Consider the following 16,105-nt stretch of genomic DNA (forward strand, 5'->3'; position numbering starts at 1 on the left):
AGTGAAAAGTGAAAGTGAAGTCGCTCAGTCGTGCCCGACTCTTCACGACCCCATGGACTGCAGCCCACCAGGCTCCTCCGTCCATGGGATTTTCCAGGCAAGAGTACTGGAGTGGGGTGCCATTGCCTTCTCCGAAAGATGGGCTGCTATTCCCCAAACTGAGGACATTAACGAGTCTCAATGGGAGTTCTTCCTTAGGTTTCTAAGGCATTCCTGGAACTTCTCTATACTAAATCCTTAGGGCACCAACTTCAAAGCCACGCAATAAATGACTATTACAAAGATGTAGTTTGGGTAACTAAACCTCTTAGATGAACTATATGATATATTTGTTTCTGCCAAATTCTAGACATTTGGAGAGTTTTGGCAGTAAATAAGAATCTATGACAGACAAGGCATATTCAGACAACTTACTGGAACTTCTTAGCTCTTTCTTAAATGTATTTTATAATATGGTTTTTAGTGGCACTAGTGGTAAAGAACCCACATGCCAACGCAGAAGATGCAAGAGACATGGGTTCAATCCCTGGGTCAAGAAGACCCCCTGGAGGAGGGCATGGCAACCCACTCCAGCATTCTTACCTAGAGAATCCCATGGACAGAGCAGCCTGGCAGGCTACAGTCCATAGAATTGCAGGGTCGGGCATGACTGAAGCGAATTAGCATGCACACTTTAACTGATGTACTATCATAAACAGTGTACAGCCTCAATGCATAGAATATCACTTAATACACTGTAGATGCTTGATGAATTGTCAAAATAACCTAGTAGAATGAATACTGGCTTCCCTGGTAGCTCAGCTGGTAAAGAATCCGCCTGCAATGCAGACCTGGGTTCAATCCCTGGGTTGGGAAGATCCCCTGGAGGAGGGCATGGCAACCCACTTCAGTATCCTTGCCTGGAGAATCCCCATGGACAGAGGAGCCTGGAGGGCTACAGTCCATGGGGTCACAAAGAGTCAGACACGACTGACTAACCACAAAATGAATATATTTTTGCCATATATCTGATTCAGAAACTAGGGCCATAGCTTCATTCCTTCTCCACATTCTAAATGGCCGGCATCACTACTTTGTCCTAGCTGAGAATGGGGCTCTGACGGCCACAGTGCAAGTCTGGGGGCCCAAAGGATCCTCCAGGTAATGAGACAGGCTGTCCAAAGTTGAAGGCAGATGTCTGATTCATATGTTACCAAGAGGTAGGGTTTAGAGCAGGTTGGTTTAATTTAAATTAGTGCAAAAATAATAAGGAATCTGGAGAAAAAGTTTGCCATCTTGATGAGCTCATGTGATAGGAGAGATATGTTTATAAAGAAATAATTAAAATGTAATATCAGTGCCCACAATGAAATACTACAGAATGCCACAGAGGGTTAGGGGAGGGAAAGCACTTTTCTGGACCAAAGAATTGGGAGGGAGGAAAGAAGAACAGAGAAGGATTCAAAGACAATATAGTATTTGAGATAAGCCTTGAAGGGTACACAGGAAGGAATGCAACATTTTTTAATATTAGGAGGTTGATTTATGTAATTTACCACATTAAAGAATTAAAGGAGGAGAAGACCTCTTCAGAGGCAGAAATGAATTAGACAAAATTTGGCTATTTTGTTAAACTGCTTAGAAATCCATCAACAGGAGATCAAAAACTCTTGATATCCTCTCACAATGAAAAATCATACATTAATGAAAATGAATAGACTATAGCTACACACATCAATATGGGTATCAAAAACGAAATACTGATTGAAATAAGTAAGTAACAGAAGGACCAGGGAGAGCATGATTCTATGTTATGTAAAGTTCAAAAACAGAGGAAACTAAACAATGTAGTTCCTGGGAACTATTCACTGAATGAATGAATAGACAGGTTATTGTAAGCAGAAGAAACAGCATCTACAAAGCATGTGGGTGGGAGAGGGCATGGGGGCTTTAAGAGATTGTGTACAGTTTCTATGATCAGAAAGGTGAGCCTGGTCCAAATTATAAAGAGCTTCATAGGCTGTATGAACCTGTAGCCAACAAGAAGCCATTGAAGGATTTAAAGAGGTGGGTAACATCAGGATTACATTTTAAAAGCACATTCTGGCAGCTGTGTGGGGGGTTGTTGTTTAGTCGTTAGGTCGTGTCCGACTCTTTTGTGACCCCACAGACTGTAGTCCACTAGGCTCCTCTCTCCTGGGACTTCCCAGGCAAGAATACTGGACTGGGTTGCCATTTCCTACTCCAGCCGATCTTTCCTGACACAGGGATTAAACTTGCATCTCCTCCATTGGCAGGTGGATTCTTTACCAACGAATCACCTGAGAAGCCCTGTGTGGACGTAGATAAAACTAAAACCTTTTCTCCCTTCACCAAAAAGAATTCTCAGAAGAAAACAGTGGATATATCACATGCCCTTAGGGCCTCCCCTGGAATCTGTTTGAGAAACTACATACATAAACATCCTCTCAATACAAGCAATTACAGTTAGTCCTCAGTGTAGGATTTTATGCTTACGGAAGGCAAGGTTCATGGGAGACATGAGATAAATGGTTTGAAGGAAAGAGCTCACACAGAACTTTTAGGACAGACATGTTTAATACTCTCTATTGGCACATTGGGACACAGAATTGGGAAATGCATGCTTATAAACTGGACCCTGATAATACTTCCTTTTAGCCAAACCTGCTGCTGCTAAGTCACTTCAGTCATATCCGACTCTGTGCGACCCCATAGATGGCAGCCCACCAGGCTCCCCCGTCCCTGGGATTCTCCAGGCAAGAACACTGGAGTGGGTTGCCATTTCCTTCTCCAATGCATGAGAGTGAAAAGTGAAAGTGAAGTTGCTCAGTCGTGTCCGACTCCCAGCGACCCCATGGACTGCAGCCTACCAGGCTCCTCCATCCATGGGATTTTCCAGGCAAGAGTACTGGAGTGGGGTGCCATTGCCTTCTCTGTTAGCCAAACCTAGAAACTCCCAAAATTTTTACTGATTTCACTGCTAAGGTACTCCTTACAGTACCTAAAGAACAGTAAGGAAAAACAGAAATAAACAGCAATTGTGGTTGCTGCCCCAAAGGAATATCGTAAAGTCTCTTCAAGTCTACTATTCTTCAAAGCAGTAACATATGTACCATAACCTCTGTTTCTTGAGTTCTTTCTTTATTATATCAAAAGAAAACTTCAGCTATATTTTTATTTAAAAAAATTACTAGATACATTAGACAATTTGGTACAACTTAACTGCTCCATGAATATAACTGAAATTTGTTCAATTACACATGAAATGAATTATCACCTCATTTGCATGGACAAAAAAAATCTATTAATGCTCAATTGAGCCTGAACCAGTTGTGAAACAGGTGAGAATTTATGGTTGGATACTCTGATTGAAGCTCTATTAATGTTCAAGACAGTTTTTAAATGAATTAGGCCCCAACTCATTTGTATGCTCCATCCCTCCTCACGTCTAATGGTGCCTAAATCAAGCCATCCTTGAATAGTCACAGAGCCCTGCGCGTACCTGAGGGCACCTTGGGCTCTCTGTGCATTGGCCCCAAACTAACCTAAAGCCCTCCCCCTTGGGCTGTTTTCTTCTAACAGCAACATAACTTGTGATATGATGATTAGTTATCATTAAAGATAGCAATTAGCTGTGGACTCGGAGTCTTGCCTTTGGCCCACTAGTTTATCATGATTTGTGTCAGGCTATGTCAACATCATTCTAGCAAAAGACAGAACAGCTGTGAACGGCTCAGGCATTTATGGATGGACAGTGGGAAACTTTGCAAAACAGATGAGTGAGAATGGAGAACGAGTGGGAGCACATGAGGAAAGATCTGCCCAGACAGCCTTTACTGCAGATTTTCTGATTCCCTTGGCCTTACTTGAGTAACTTTCCTCACTGGCGGTTAAGCACTGGTGTTTACACATTACCAAGTGTGAGACTTGCTGTTTATGTCTCTATCTCCCCTATACTGTAAATTGTCCAAGGAGCGGAAATCATCTATGTTTCTCTATCATATTTCCAGTGTCTTGAGTATTGTAGGGGTCCAGTAAGTATTTTTTAATAGTGAATGGCTGACTAAAAGATAATGACTTGATGCAAAAAAGAACTTACAGATATTCTGCCACATATTGCTCAAATTATTTCTTGTGTATGTTTGTTATGGGCTTCCCTTGTGGCTCAGTGATAAAGAACCTGCCTGCCAATGCAGGAGACTTGGGTGTGATCCCTGGTTTGGGGAGACCTCCTGGAAGAGGAAATGGCTACCTACCCACTCTAGTATTCTTGTCTGGAAAAATCCCAGATGGAGGAGCCTGGCAGGCTTTGGTCTGGGGGTAGCAAAACAGTCAGACACGTCTTAGTTACTAAACGACAATGACAACATGTTTGGTAGCCTCCATCAGACTTGTAACAAAATCAGGCACTTAAACTCCTCCCTCAGTAGGGGGGCTTTGGGCCAGAGTTCACCTTGCTTATCAGAATAGCACCATGCTCCATGAATAATGGAGTTAAACTTGGTGTATCACTTGGGATATAAAGTGTAAGGTGAAATTTGTATCATCAAGGTCAGCCTTAAAAATCTCTTTGAAAGAAAAATCCTTGTCTCATGAAATCTAACACATTCAGATTTTGCTTCAGGGTTGGAACATGTCTCTGGCTGAGCCCCAGAAGGCTATGGCTTGTATTCAAAGGCCATATTATGGGAAAAATTTGTCTTTAACGATTTGGATGGCCAGACAGACACAGTGGGGGTGCAGCACCCTCTGCTCACCTACTGCCCCCTCTCTGCGGTGGTCCCTCTGAGGCAGGCGGCAGGTGGAGTCATTCACTCCTTAGAGAATCTGTTATTTCTCTCTTTGTGCAGAGTACTCCAGGTTGGAGTCTCTTAAATTAAATGTCTGTATCTGGCAGCAACCCGATACATCAGGCACACAAACTCCTGCTGAAAAATGCATGAAGCTTCCATTTTAACAAAAGGTAATTATAATCCACTTGGCCAAAAGGGATGCATACTTTTAAAATCAAGAAACAGATACAAAGATACAATACTGCCAGATCAGTCTGGGTTTTAACGTTCTGAAATATATGCAAACTCCCATTTTTACCTTTGAAACGTGTTTCTTTAAAGAGCCATCAGGAACATTGTCTCAAAGGACTCTATCACATTTCTGAGATAGAGGCAAATGGTCATTCTGAGTTAGCTGGTGGAGAAGAAAAGCGCAGGAAGAGGGACTTCCCAGGCAGTCCAGTGGTTAAGACTTTGAGTTTCCAAAGCAGGGGGCAAGGGTTTAATCTCTGGTCAGGGAACTAAGATCCTGCATGCTATGGGGTGCACCCCCTCAAAATAAATAACATTAAAAGGAAAAAAGAAACTTCAGGAAGAGAGCCTGAGTGTCTAGAGGTGGGCAGTGGGCCTGGCATGAGGACCCACATCTCCCTTGTCTCAACTCAGCATCACCTCCTGAGCCCATGTCACACAATCCTTCTCTTTTGGAAACCACAGGTATCTGGTTTCACATACTTCTCTGGGAGTAGAACCTGAAGAAACTTCACAAATTCCCATTGATAGATGACAGTCTCATCTACCAACTGTAGAATGCCCCAAACTGCGATTATTAGCCAGGTGTTGGAGGAAGCTCATCACCGCATGCCCCGTCATCCTCAGCCCTGCCATCGTTCTCACGTCTTGCCTCTCCCCACCTTACCTTTCTTGTGCTCAGCACAACTTCCAGACCCAGACTGGGTGATGATCTCTCTCTTCTGACATGAATCTGTTCACTCAGGAGTGTCTTAATGCACCCACAGAAGCTGCTGCCAAGGGGGAAGAGGGCTGGAAACTGTCTTATTGGGAGGCTGTGCCCCTCTGCAGTCTCCAGAATGGGAGAGGTGACACTTTTCATGCAGGGGGACCCAGCCAGGCAGGAGGGCTGTCTGGGGGTCCTCAGAGAGCATTGGAGCATCCTGAAGCTCTTCAGGGTACAAGAAATGGCTGTAGGAACTTCCAGGCTCTTACACAAGAAAGATTACAGAAATTAAGAAACAGTAGAAGACTGTGAAATAGCTGAGATTTGCTGAGTTCATCTGCTGGTGGTGTGCCCAGAATATGGCATCAGGATGGTTGAGTTCCCCTGAGAGCCATTTAACAAGGTCAGCCCGAGTTCTGCTCACCAACCCTGCACAGGGTTCTCTCCCTTGCTCACTCGAACAGTCTCACGTGGCATTTCTGATTCAGCCCGGCCACTGGATTGAGATTCGGGGAGGGGGGATTGTTTCCCATCCTCATCTTTCTTATTTTACTTTCCTCGCTGCCACATCGTGGAAAAGGTGAGGCCAGGAGATGACCCTGAATGGACAGTTAGCCACAGCTGGTGCCCTGCCCGGGACTCACATTTTCACTTACAACCAGCTGCACGTATTCAAGCTTTGTAGATACATTTGATCCATTGTCTGGCCTTATTTCAACAAGTACTGATTGAGCACCATGCCATTCTGGACACTGTGTCAGGAAGAGGTGATATACCAGAGGCAGTGGAGTAGCTCTGTCACCTACCAGTCCTGTAGATGAGAACAAGCCACTTACTCCTCTGGTTGCAGTTTCCCCATCTGTAACACCAGTATGACCATAGCAGTACCTATGCTAGGAGGCTGTCGGGAGAATTAAGTCCTCAGCAAGCCTTTAGTGCAGTTCTTGATGCACAGCGAAGGATGACTATGACCTGTTGTCATTACACTCACACCGTGGAACGCCCCTCAGCCACGGCTCACGCTTGCACACGCCAACCACCTGGATTGGAGTGGAAATCCAGGAAACAAGTACTGGAAGCAACTTCCTCCTTTTCCCTAGGACTCAGCAAGTCCATGATTAGGAATTTCACAGCTGCGCTGTGCTGTGCTTAGTCACTCAGTTGTGTATGACTCTTTGGGACCCCATGGTCTACAGCCCACCAGGCTGCTCTGTCCATGGGATTCTCCAAGTAAGAATACTCCAAGCATGCCCTCCTCCAGGGGATCTTCCCAACTCAGGGATCAAACCCAGGTCTCCCACATTGCAGGTGGATTCTTTACTATCTGAGCCACCAGGGAAGCCCAAGAATACTGGAGTGGGTAGCCTATACCTTCAACAGGAGATCTTCCTGACCCAGGAATCCAGCAGGAGTCTCCTGCATTGCAGGCGGGTTCTTTACCAGCTGAAGTACCAGGGAAACCCCTAGGAATCTGTAAGTCCTTGGAAAAAAATGAAAACAAAGTTCCCACTCTACTTTTTGTCCTTTTATTTACTTCGTCATGCAAAGATGGGCATGATAAAGTACAGAAACAGCAAGGACCTAACAGAAGCAGAAGAGATTAAGAAGAGATTGCAAGAATACAGAGAAGAACTGTACAAAAAAGGTCTTAATGACCTGGATAACCATGATGGTATGGTCTCTCATCTAGAGCCAGACATACTAGAGTGGTAAGTCATTAGGAAGCATTACTAAAAACAAAGTGGGCCTTAGGAACCATTACTAAAAACAAAGCTAGTGGTTTCAGCTGAGCTATTTCAAATCCTAAAAGATGGTGCTGTTAAAGTGCTACACTCAATACGCCAGCAAATTTGGAAAACTCAGAAATTGCCACAGGAAGAAAAGATCAGTTTTCATTCCAATACAAAAAGGGCAATGCCAAAGAATGTTCAAAGTACCATAAAATTGCACTCATTTCAAATGCTAGCAAGGTAATGCTCAAAATCCTTCAAGCTAGGCTTCAACAGTACATGTTGAATATACAGATATACAAGCTGCATTTAGAAAAGGCAGAGGAATCAGAAATCAAATTGCCAACATCCACTGGATCATAGAAAAAGCAAGGGAGCTCCAGAAAAACACCTACTCTGCTTCATCAACTACACTAAAGCCTTTTACTGTGTGGATCACAACAAAATGGAAAATTCTGGAAGAGATGGGAATACCAGACCACCATACATGCCTCCTGAGAAACCTGTATGCAGGCCAAGAAGCAACAGTTAGAAATGGATATGGAACAATGGACTGATTCAAAATTGAGAAAGGAGTATGTCAAGGCTGTATATTGTCACTCTGCTTATTTAACTTCTATTTCATGTGAAATGCTGAGCTGGAATCAAGATTGTTGGGAGAAATATCAATAATTTCAGATATGTAGAGTACACCACCCTAATGGCAAAAACTGAAGAGAAGCTAAAAGCCTCTTGATAAAGGTGAAAGAGAAGAGTGAGAAAGCTGGCTTTAACACAACATTGTGAATCAACTATATTTCAATAAAAACAATGATTTTGATTAAAAAAAAAAAACTCAACATTCAAAAACTAAGATCATGGCATCTGGTCCCATCATTTCATGGCAAATAGACGGGGAAACAATGGAAACAGTGACAGACTTTCTTTTCTTGGGCTTCAAAATCACTGTGGATGGTGACTGCAGCTCCGAAATTAAAAGATACTTGCTCCTTGGAATAAAAGCTGTGGCAAATCTAGACGGTGTATTAAGAAGCAGAGACATCACTTTGCTGACAAAGGTCCATATAGTCAAAGCATCACCTGATAGGAAGAGCCGACTCATTGGAAAAGACTGTGGTGCTGGGAAAGATTGAAGGCAGGAGGAGAAGGGGGCAACAGAGGATGAGATGGTTGGATGGCATCACTGAATCAATGAACATGAGTTTGAGCAAACTCCAGGAGATAGTGAAGGACAGGGAAGCCCGGTGTGCTGCCATTCATGGGGTTGCAAAGAGTGGGACATGACTTCATGAATGAACAACAGGAGGAAAAAGGCCTGACTGGTGAGGCTGTTAAATATGGTCATGGGCACATGCAGCCCAATGCTGTCTGTCTGTCTGCTCCTCTGCAGGTCACACATCCCTCCACTTGAGCCATGTGGCTGTCTGGGAAAGGGACTGCTCTGTTGACCCTCTTTCTGCCCCTTCCTGAGTCCTGGGGTCTAAGTCTGTGGAGCGACAGGAGATCTCCTTCCACTCTGCTAGGATTCAGCAGATGGAGAATTCAATTCCCAATCATACGATTTTTTACGTAATTTTATTTATTTATTTATCTTTGACTGCACTGGGTCTTCGCTGCTGTGTAGACTTTTCTCTAGTTTCGGTTAGCGGGAGCTACTCTCTAGCTGTAGCGTGCAGGCTTCCCACTGTGGTGGCTTCTCTTGTTCTGAAGCACAGGCTCTAGGGAGTGTGGGCTCAGTAGTTGTGTCTTCCGGGCTCTACAGCACAGGCTCAATAGTTGTGGTGTGTGGGCTTAGCTCCCCGGAGGCATATGGGATCTTCCCGGACTGGGGATCGAGCCCATGTCTCCTGCACTGGCAGGTCAGTTCTTTACCACTGAGCCACCAGGGAAGCCCCTAATCATACTCTTGTATCTATTCACCAACTGGTTTGGAATACAGAGAGAAAAGGGTCTGATTAGTAGTCTCAGAAATTGAACATCAAAGAGAACCTCTTGAAAAACCAAAAGAGAAATGAAGAAGCCTCCTGATTTCTGCTCAGTCCTCAAACTGTAGGCTCATTATCTGAGAGGGACCAAGAAAACTATATACTATGGCTTTGCTGCCAAGGATCAGGATTGAGTTGGGGGCCTAACAGTCTGCTCCCAATTCAGTGAGGTTCTGTGAGGGGACAGAAAGCAGTCCTCCTGGGGCCTGAAAGGATGACACACAGAGTTTATGTGCTGTGTGTGTGTTAGTCACTCAGTCACGTCTGATGCTTTGTGACCCCATGTAGCCCACCAGGCTCCTCTGTCCGTGGGATTCTCCAGGCAAGAATACTGGACTGGTTGTCGCTTCCTTCTCCAGGGGATCTTCCTGACCCAGGGATCAAACCCGGGTCTCCTGCATCGCAGGCAGATTCTTTACCATCTGAGCTATAGGGAAGTCCCTATAGCTTTATGTGTTTATAGTTTATGTGTTAGACAGTGACAGAAAGACCACTGTTTGAACCCATGGCTTGTGATCCCAACTGAGTCCCAGGCAGCCTCATTTCTCCCTGAGTGACCTGTATGGTTCTGTGATAATCCTGGTAGAATTCATTTACTGGTAGGTGATGCCCCAACTCTTAAGAAAATAATATCGATCTCTGAGAATTTTCAAAATTAAATGTGAAGATACTACTGGCCAGGTAGTAACGGAGGTCGGCGGGAAGAATGAAAGGAAGTAAGATGCTAGAATTTCATACAAAAGATCCATGTACCACTGATTTTCTGAACTCACTTTCTCTGCATCCTAACAGTCATTAAAATGTATAAAAATGGATATTCTGAAGCAGCAACACTAAGAATCATCATTGCTGCAGTTGCTTGGCAACCTGAGACTTTGGTTATTTTACTTCTAAACAGGGAATGCTATAAACTGGTATCTGGCGTTTGTGAAAATAGTTTTAAATTGATGTTCTCTCTGTAAATCAGGAAGAGATAATACAGCATTAAGGTACATTTAAAGGTTGCTAAATATGCATATGTGTGTGTCTTATACCACACGCACACAAAGATTCTTCCTCAGAGTTTCTCTCCATTATATGCTATCTTAACTAAATCTGGAGAATTAATATCCCTTTGCATTTTTCCTGGAAAATATCTATTTAATTTCCCTTTGTCAATAATATGCATCTGGGTCCCAAGGAACAAATCTTTTACCTCCTGTGTGAATCAGGGAAACTGAGTATTGTGGTTCATATCAGTCATGAGCTCCTTTCTCTAGCTTCCCAGACACTGTGTGGATTTCCAGTTCTGAGAAAGCAAAGACAAACCCAACATCTATCTGGCTACCGGGAGAAAATTATTTCTCAAGACAAGGCAAAGGAATGTCCACCTTCTTCAGAGATGTGACTCTTATGAAGGCCTGATGAAATCTTGGGGTACTTCCAGAGATCCTGCCTATGGGTTCCAGCATGGATGAGGTATTCACATTTTGAAAAAGTTGCCTTTATTTATAAAATGTCATTTCTCCACAATTTCTCCACATTCTCTTGAATGTGACCTTGGTTCCTGACTCCTCTGTAGGGCTTTAGGAGGAGAAAGACTCCCTTTCTTTCACATCATCCAGACCCTGATGATGAGCATCCCTAACTTCTGTAGAATAATCTCGTCTAAAGTGGCCCCTGGGGCTTCCCAGATGGAGCTAGTGGTAAAGAACCCGCCTGCCAATGAGGAGACATAAGAGATGCAGGTTCAGCCCCTGGGTCGGGAAGATCCCCTGGAGGAGGGCATGACAATCCACTCCAGTATTCTTGCTTGGAGAATCTCCGTGGACAGAGTAGCCTGATGGGCTACAGTCCATGGAGTCACAGAGTCGGACGTGCCTGAAGCGACTCAGCACGCATGCGCACAAAGTGGACCCGCAGCGGTATTTGCTTGCCACTGAAGCTCATGACAGCAGACGGCCTTGGGCTCCACCTTTCATCCCCAGAGAGAAGAAGGGCACCAGAGAGTCAGATGCCTGAGCCCCAGAGAGTGTCTGTGATGGATTCTAACACACAAGGATTAGGTCTTGGTCTGAACCACAGACCAAACCCATAAAAGAAGAGCACAGAGCACCAGTTCCATCATGGGGCTGTTCATGCAGAACCATGCTTCATGTTGACTTGGGAAGAGGCTCTTAGACAGACACAGCACTAGAGGGTCACACAATGACTTTCCATGACCTCTTGTTCTGTGGAAGCCAGGACATTATAACATCTCTGTTGTTTAGAAATAGAGGACAGCATATTGTTGGCAAATAATCAAACAGACTGACCTATTGAAGTCATTATATTTCTCCAAATGGAGTCACAGTTATAAATGAAGGAAAAATGTTTCAGACTTTAAGTATCACTGTGTGAAGGGTATGCTTCCCCTTACCAGACATCTAGAAGGTACCAAAAATTCTATTTTGAGAGAACTGGGTGGTGGTTAGAATTTCCAAGTCTTTGGAGAGACTGGTCTTGCAGATCAGCTGGGACGTAACAGGACTTTAGCCAAAGCCAAGTACACACTGAGAGATCCTTGTGGTGGCCCTTCTTGGTACCAGTTCTAGTGATGTGTGCCTGCCATGCTGGTTCCTGGCATGGGAATTCGTTTTGATGCCATTATACATTTTTTCTCATCTATCCAAGGGGAAGGCTATGATGAGGAACAGCAAATGGCTGAGCAATGGAAGGAAACAGGCAAAATGCACTGTCAAAAAGCTCAGGACTATGACAGCTTCCCCGAGACAAGAGGTTCCCCAAACTTAGGGAGTTCTGTGTAGCCTGTCTGACAAGGGGGCTGGAGCCTTTGGTGGTCTCCTTCCTGTCCCCAGGTGCTTTTCTGAATGGTGTCACCACTTGGGATTGATTGATGGAACTTGGATTGCCCAGCGAGCCTGAGCTATGTCACGGCTGTGGCTGGGAAACTATTCTGTGCTTGCATTTATCACTTATAAAGGCAATATCATTTGCAAAGTCAAAAACCATTCAGGGCACACCTAGGGTGCCCATGGGAGCGCCTGGGATGGGTAATGAATCCAAACTTGCTTTCGGGCTTGCTCATATGACAGAGAGTCTGTCTGGCACGATGATGAAGAGAAACGAGGACAGGCTTTATCCCTTCTGTGCACATTCCAGTTAATTTCCCAGAAGCAAACACAAGTGATATGAGTTCCAAGCACAGAAGTGTCCAGGGTGACAAATGAAGTGGGTTTTTTTGTGTGTTTTGGAGGGCGTAGGGGGAGGGTCATGAGAGTGGAGTCTGGTTTTCCTTTTTTTTTTTCCTTTAAGTGAACAAGAATAAGAGGAAAACTGCAAGCGTACAAAACCTATCTCAGGAACTTACTGCGGAGACAGGGTTTGACATGGGAAAGGTGTTTAGTATGCTAACAAAATGCCGTGTGATGGGGGTTTGGAGCACGTACTGAATTGATAAAAGAAATCTGGGCCACCCTGCTGTGCTGAAGACCTCATGCTGTGCAGAGCAAAGGCAGCTAATATATTACAGAGCTTGATGAGGCTGGGCGAGTGGATCGGTAAGGAACTGCCAAGATCTCTGAGGCTGTAAAATGTGATGCGATTTGATCCCGCCACCAACTGGCTGGGTGATTTGAGTAAATCTTGGCCTTATCTTCCTGCACCTTGAAAGAGGGTAGCTTGTCGTTGATTAATCACTTTGCAAATGCATTCTCAGAACCAAATATTGACTATCTGCTGTGGCTGAGAATCTGAAACAATATTACAGCAACGATCTTCAAAGGCTTACACATAACGATGGGCATTAGGGACTGAGGGATGATACAACTGGCTATACAAGTGTACTGCCAGTGAAGGTTTGGGGAGGACAGAGCTGGCTGGGTGGTCAGGCCACCATATTTTCTGACACCAAGCAGTGGGCAGCTCTGCAAAATCCCCAGGAGGATCCTTATGGTGGGGGACAACTCTATGCCTGTGTCTTATGTCGACACCATATTTATATGGCACCCCACTCCAGTACTCTTGCCTGGAGGGTCCCATGGGCAGAGGAGCCTGGTGGGCTGCAGTCCATGGGGGTGCTAAGAGCCGGACGCAACTGAGCGGCTTCACTTTCACTTTTCACTTTTACACATTGGAGAAGGAAATGGCAACCCACTCCAGTGTTCTTGCCTGGAGAATCCCAGGGATGGGAGAGCCTGGTGGGCTGCTGTCTATGGGGTCGCACAGAGTCGGACATGACTGAAGCGACTTAGCAGCAGCAGCAGCAGCATAAGCCTACTTCAACAGAGAGTGAGATGGTTGGATGGCATCACTGACTCAGTGGATATGAATTTGAGCAAACTACAGGCGATGGTGAAGGACAGGGAAAACTGGCGTGCTGCAGTCCATGGTGTCGCAAAGAGTCGGACACAACTTAGCGACTGAACAACAAAGTCTACTTCAGACATGGAGTGTCTTTAATCATCACTCCCTCAGAGCCAGAAGGGAAAGAAGGGAGCTGAAGCAGGCAGATGTCTGCAGAGAACGGTGAGTGGAGTTTCCACATTTTGTCAGCCCTCGCAAGTGAGCAGGTAGCTGGTCATTGTGGCTAACTGGTGTATGGTAGGTTTAATTTAACAAGAGACCTTGAACTATGAACAAAAACAATTTTTAATGTTGATAGTAAAACCCAACTTGAACCAAAAGGAAGTTACTTTATCTAAAGTAAAAGTAATTTCATATGCTTACTTTTATCCATCCCCCCACCATCAATTCAACAAATATTTATTGAAATCCATAAAAGCATGTTGCTCCACAGAAACAATGTGAGATATATATATATATATATATAAGATATAAATATACAAGCAAAATATATAATCAGTGACCTCATAAGGTGGTATTTTGAATTTTGTCTACATCATGATCTGTCAAGTTATCATACTAATACACATTTCCCTTTTTATGGACAGGGAAGCCAACAAGGGCTGATAACTCTTTTCTTTCTGAGATCTTCAACCTTGACAGTACCTCTCCAGACCTTTATTTTTTATTCCTTCTCTTCTCTCTTTCCTTCCTCCCTCCCTCCCTTCCTTCCTCTCTTTCTTGTATTCACAAGTTGACTTTATTCAGCTGCAGAAATGATGCTGAATGGAACTTCATAAACCTTCAAATTGAATTTTTTTCTTCCTCATAGAAAAGAATCACACAAGGGCTGGAAAAGCCACTTCTGGGTATACCCTAGAATTCCAAATTTCAAGAACTGAGACAGACTGGCTTATAACCTCTATTTAAACTCCAAAGTAGGCTAGTAACAGGCTTCCTGGCAGAGAACAAAATCACAGTGTTGGCATCAACTTATGGTAGAGGCAAAGCACAACTCCAGAACTCGTACTGAATCTCAGTTATTGTAGAAAAAACTGCCTGACTTACCTACACAACAGAAACTTTTATTTTGTCAAGTCCTACAGATTAAAAAATGATTCCATGTACCGTATATTTGCTTAATCCTCATGGCAACTCTGTAAGGTACGTATTATTTCCATTTCAATAGGTGGGTATAGGCTCAACCACATTATCATTATTGGTTATTGCCTTTTATCCTGGTTGTGTAAATAAGATATATAGCTATAGCCCTCAGTTCATGAGATGTGAATGTTCAGATAACTAGTGAAAAGTGCAGCTGGATCTTGGCAGAGCCTGAAACATTAGAGAGTTCCCCTCATCCCATCACCACATTGTCCAATGGAAAAGCTAAACTGGAGCGATGGTGGTGAGGGGTGGCTCCAGGGCTGGGTCATTCATGGCCAAAGATGATATGGCAAGTTTTTGGCTATTCCAGACATAGGAGCTGTTCTAATTTCATCTTTCTGGAGCATAACCGAAAAGAGGAAAAGGATCTTGGAAGTGAAACAAACATTTGCATGGGATAGTGGGTGGTAATTCCCCAAGCTTTTCAGTTCTCCTAAATAGGATTGCCAGATAAAATACAGGGTGCCTCTATAGCTTATGCAATACTGGGGATATACTTACACTGAAAATATTTGGTTTTTATCTGAAATTAAAATTTAACTGGGCATCCCATATTTTTATTGGTTAGATATGGCAGCTCTACTCCTAAGGGAATGGTAATTCAATCTTAGGATCCTTGCTCTTATCTCTATAAAGCATTCGTACAATGGTGGCAAAAATGTGAGTGCATGCATGCTAAGTCATTTCTGTTGTGTCCAACTCTGTGATCCTATGGACCTTAGCCCCAGGCTCCTCTGTCTATGGGATTCTCCAGGCAAGAATACTGGAGTGGGTTGCCATGCCCTCCTCCAGTGGATCTTCCTGACCCAGGGATCGAACCCACATCTCCAGAAGCCCCTGCATGGCAGGCAAATTCTTTATCACTAGTGCCACTAGGGAAGCCTCAACTATAATCTACCAATGGCAATTGTTATTAAAGCCGTCAACTGAGGTAACTTCCTATTATTTCTGACTTGAGCAGCCTAATGTTAGGATTGGGGCCAATTTATGTATTTCCACATCTTTTGAATTTGGCAGATCATGCATTACATAATTGCCAGCAAAGGCCAGTTTCCGGCACTGAACGGACAGTGTGGTCCATACCTCTGCAGTACGACTCTCCCCAGACATCACTAGACTGAGAAACCCTCACCTAGCCCTGGCACCATGTTTACTGCATCCCATGCTTCG

At 44.1% G+C, this 16,105-nt stretch overlaps 1 protein-coding gene across 1 annotated transcript in view; it reads right to left on the minus strand.

Annotated features, from left to right (window-relative positions):
- KIF26B (kinesin family member 26B) overlaps window positions 1-16,105 on the minus strand; it is a 510,788-nt gene that overhangs the window by 52,583 nt on the left and 442,100 nt on the right. The window lies entirely within an intron of this gene.

The sequence above is a fragment of the Bubalus kerabau genome, chromosome 5 (assembly GCF_029407905.1).
Source record: "Bubalus kerabau isolate K-KA32 ecotype Philippines breed swamp buffalo chromosome 5, PCC_UOA_SB_1v2, whole genome shotgun sequence".
Lineage (NCBI taxonomy): Eukaryota > Metazoa > Chordata > Mammalia > Artiodactyla > Bovidae > Bubalus > Bubalus kerabau.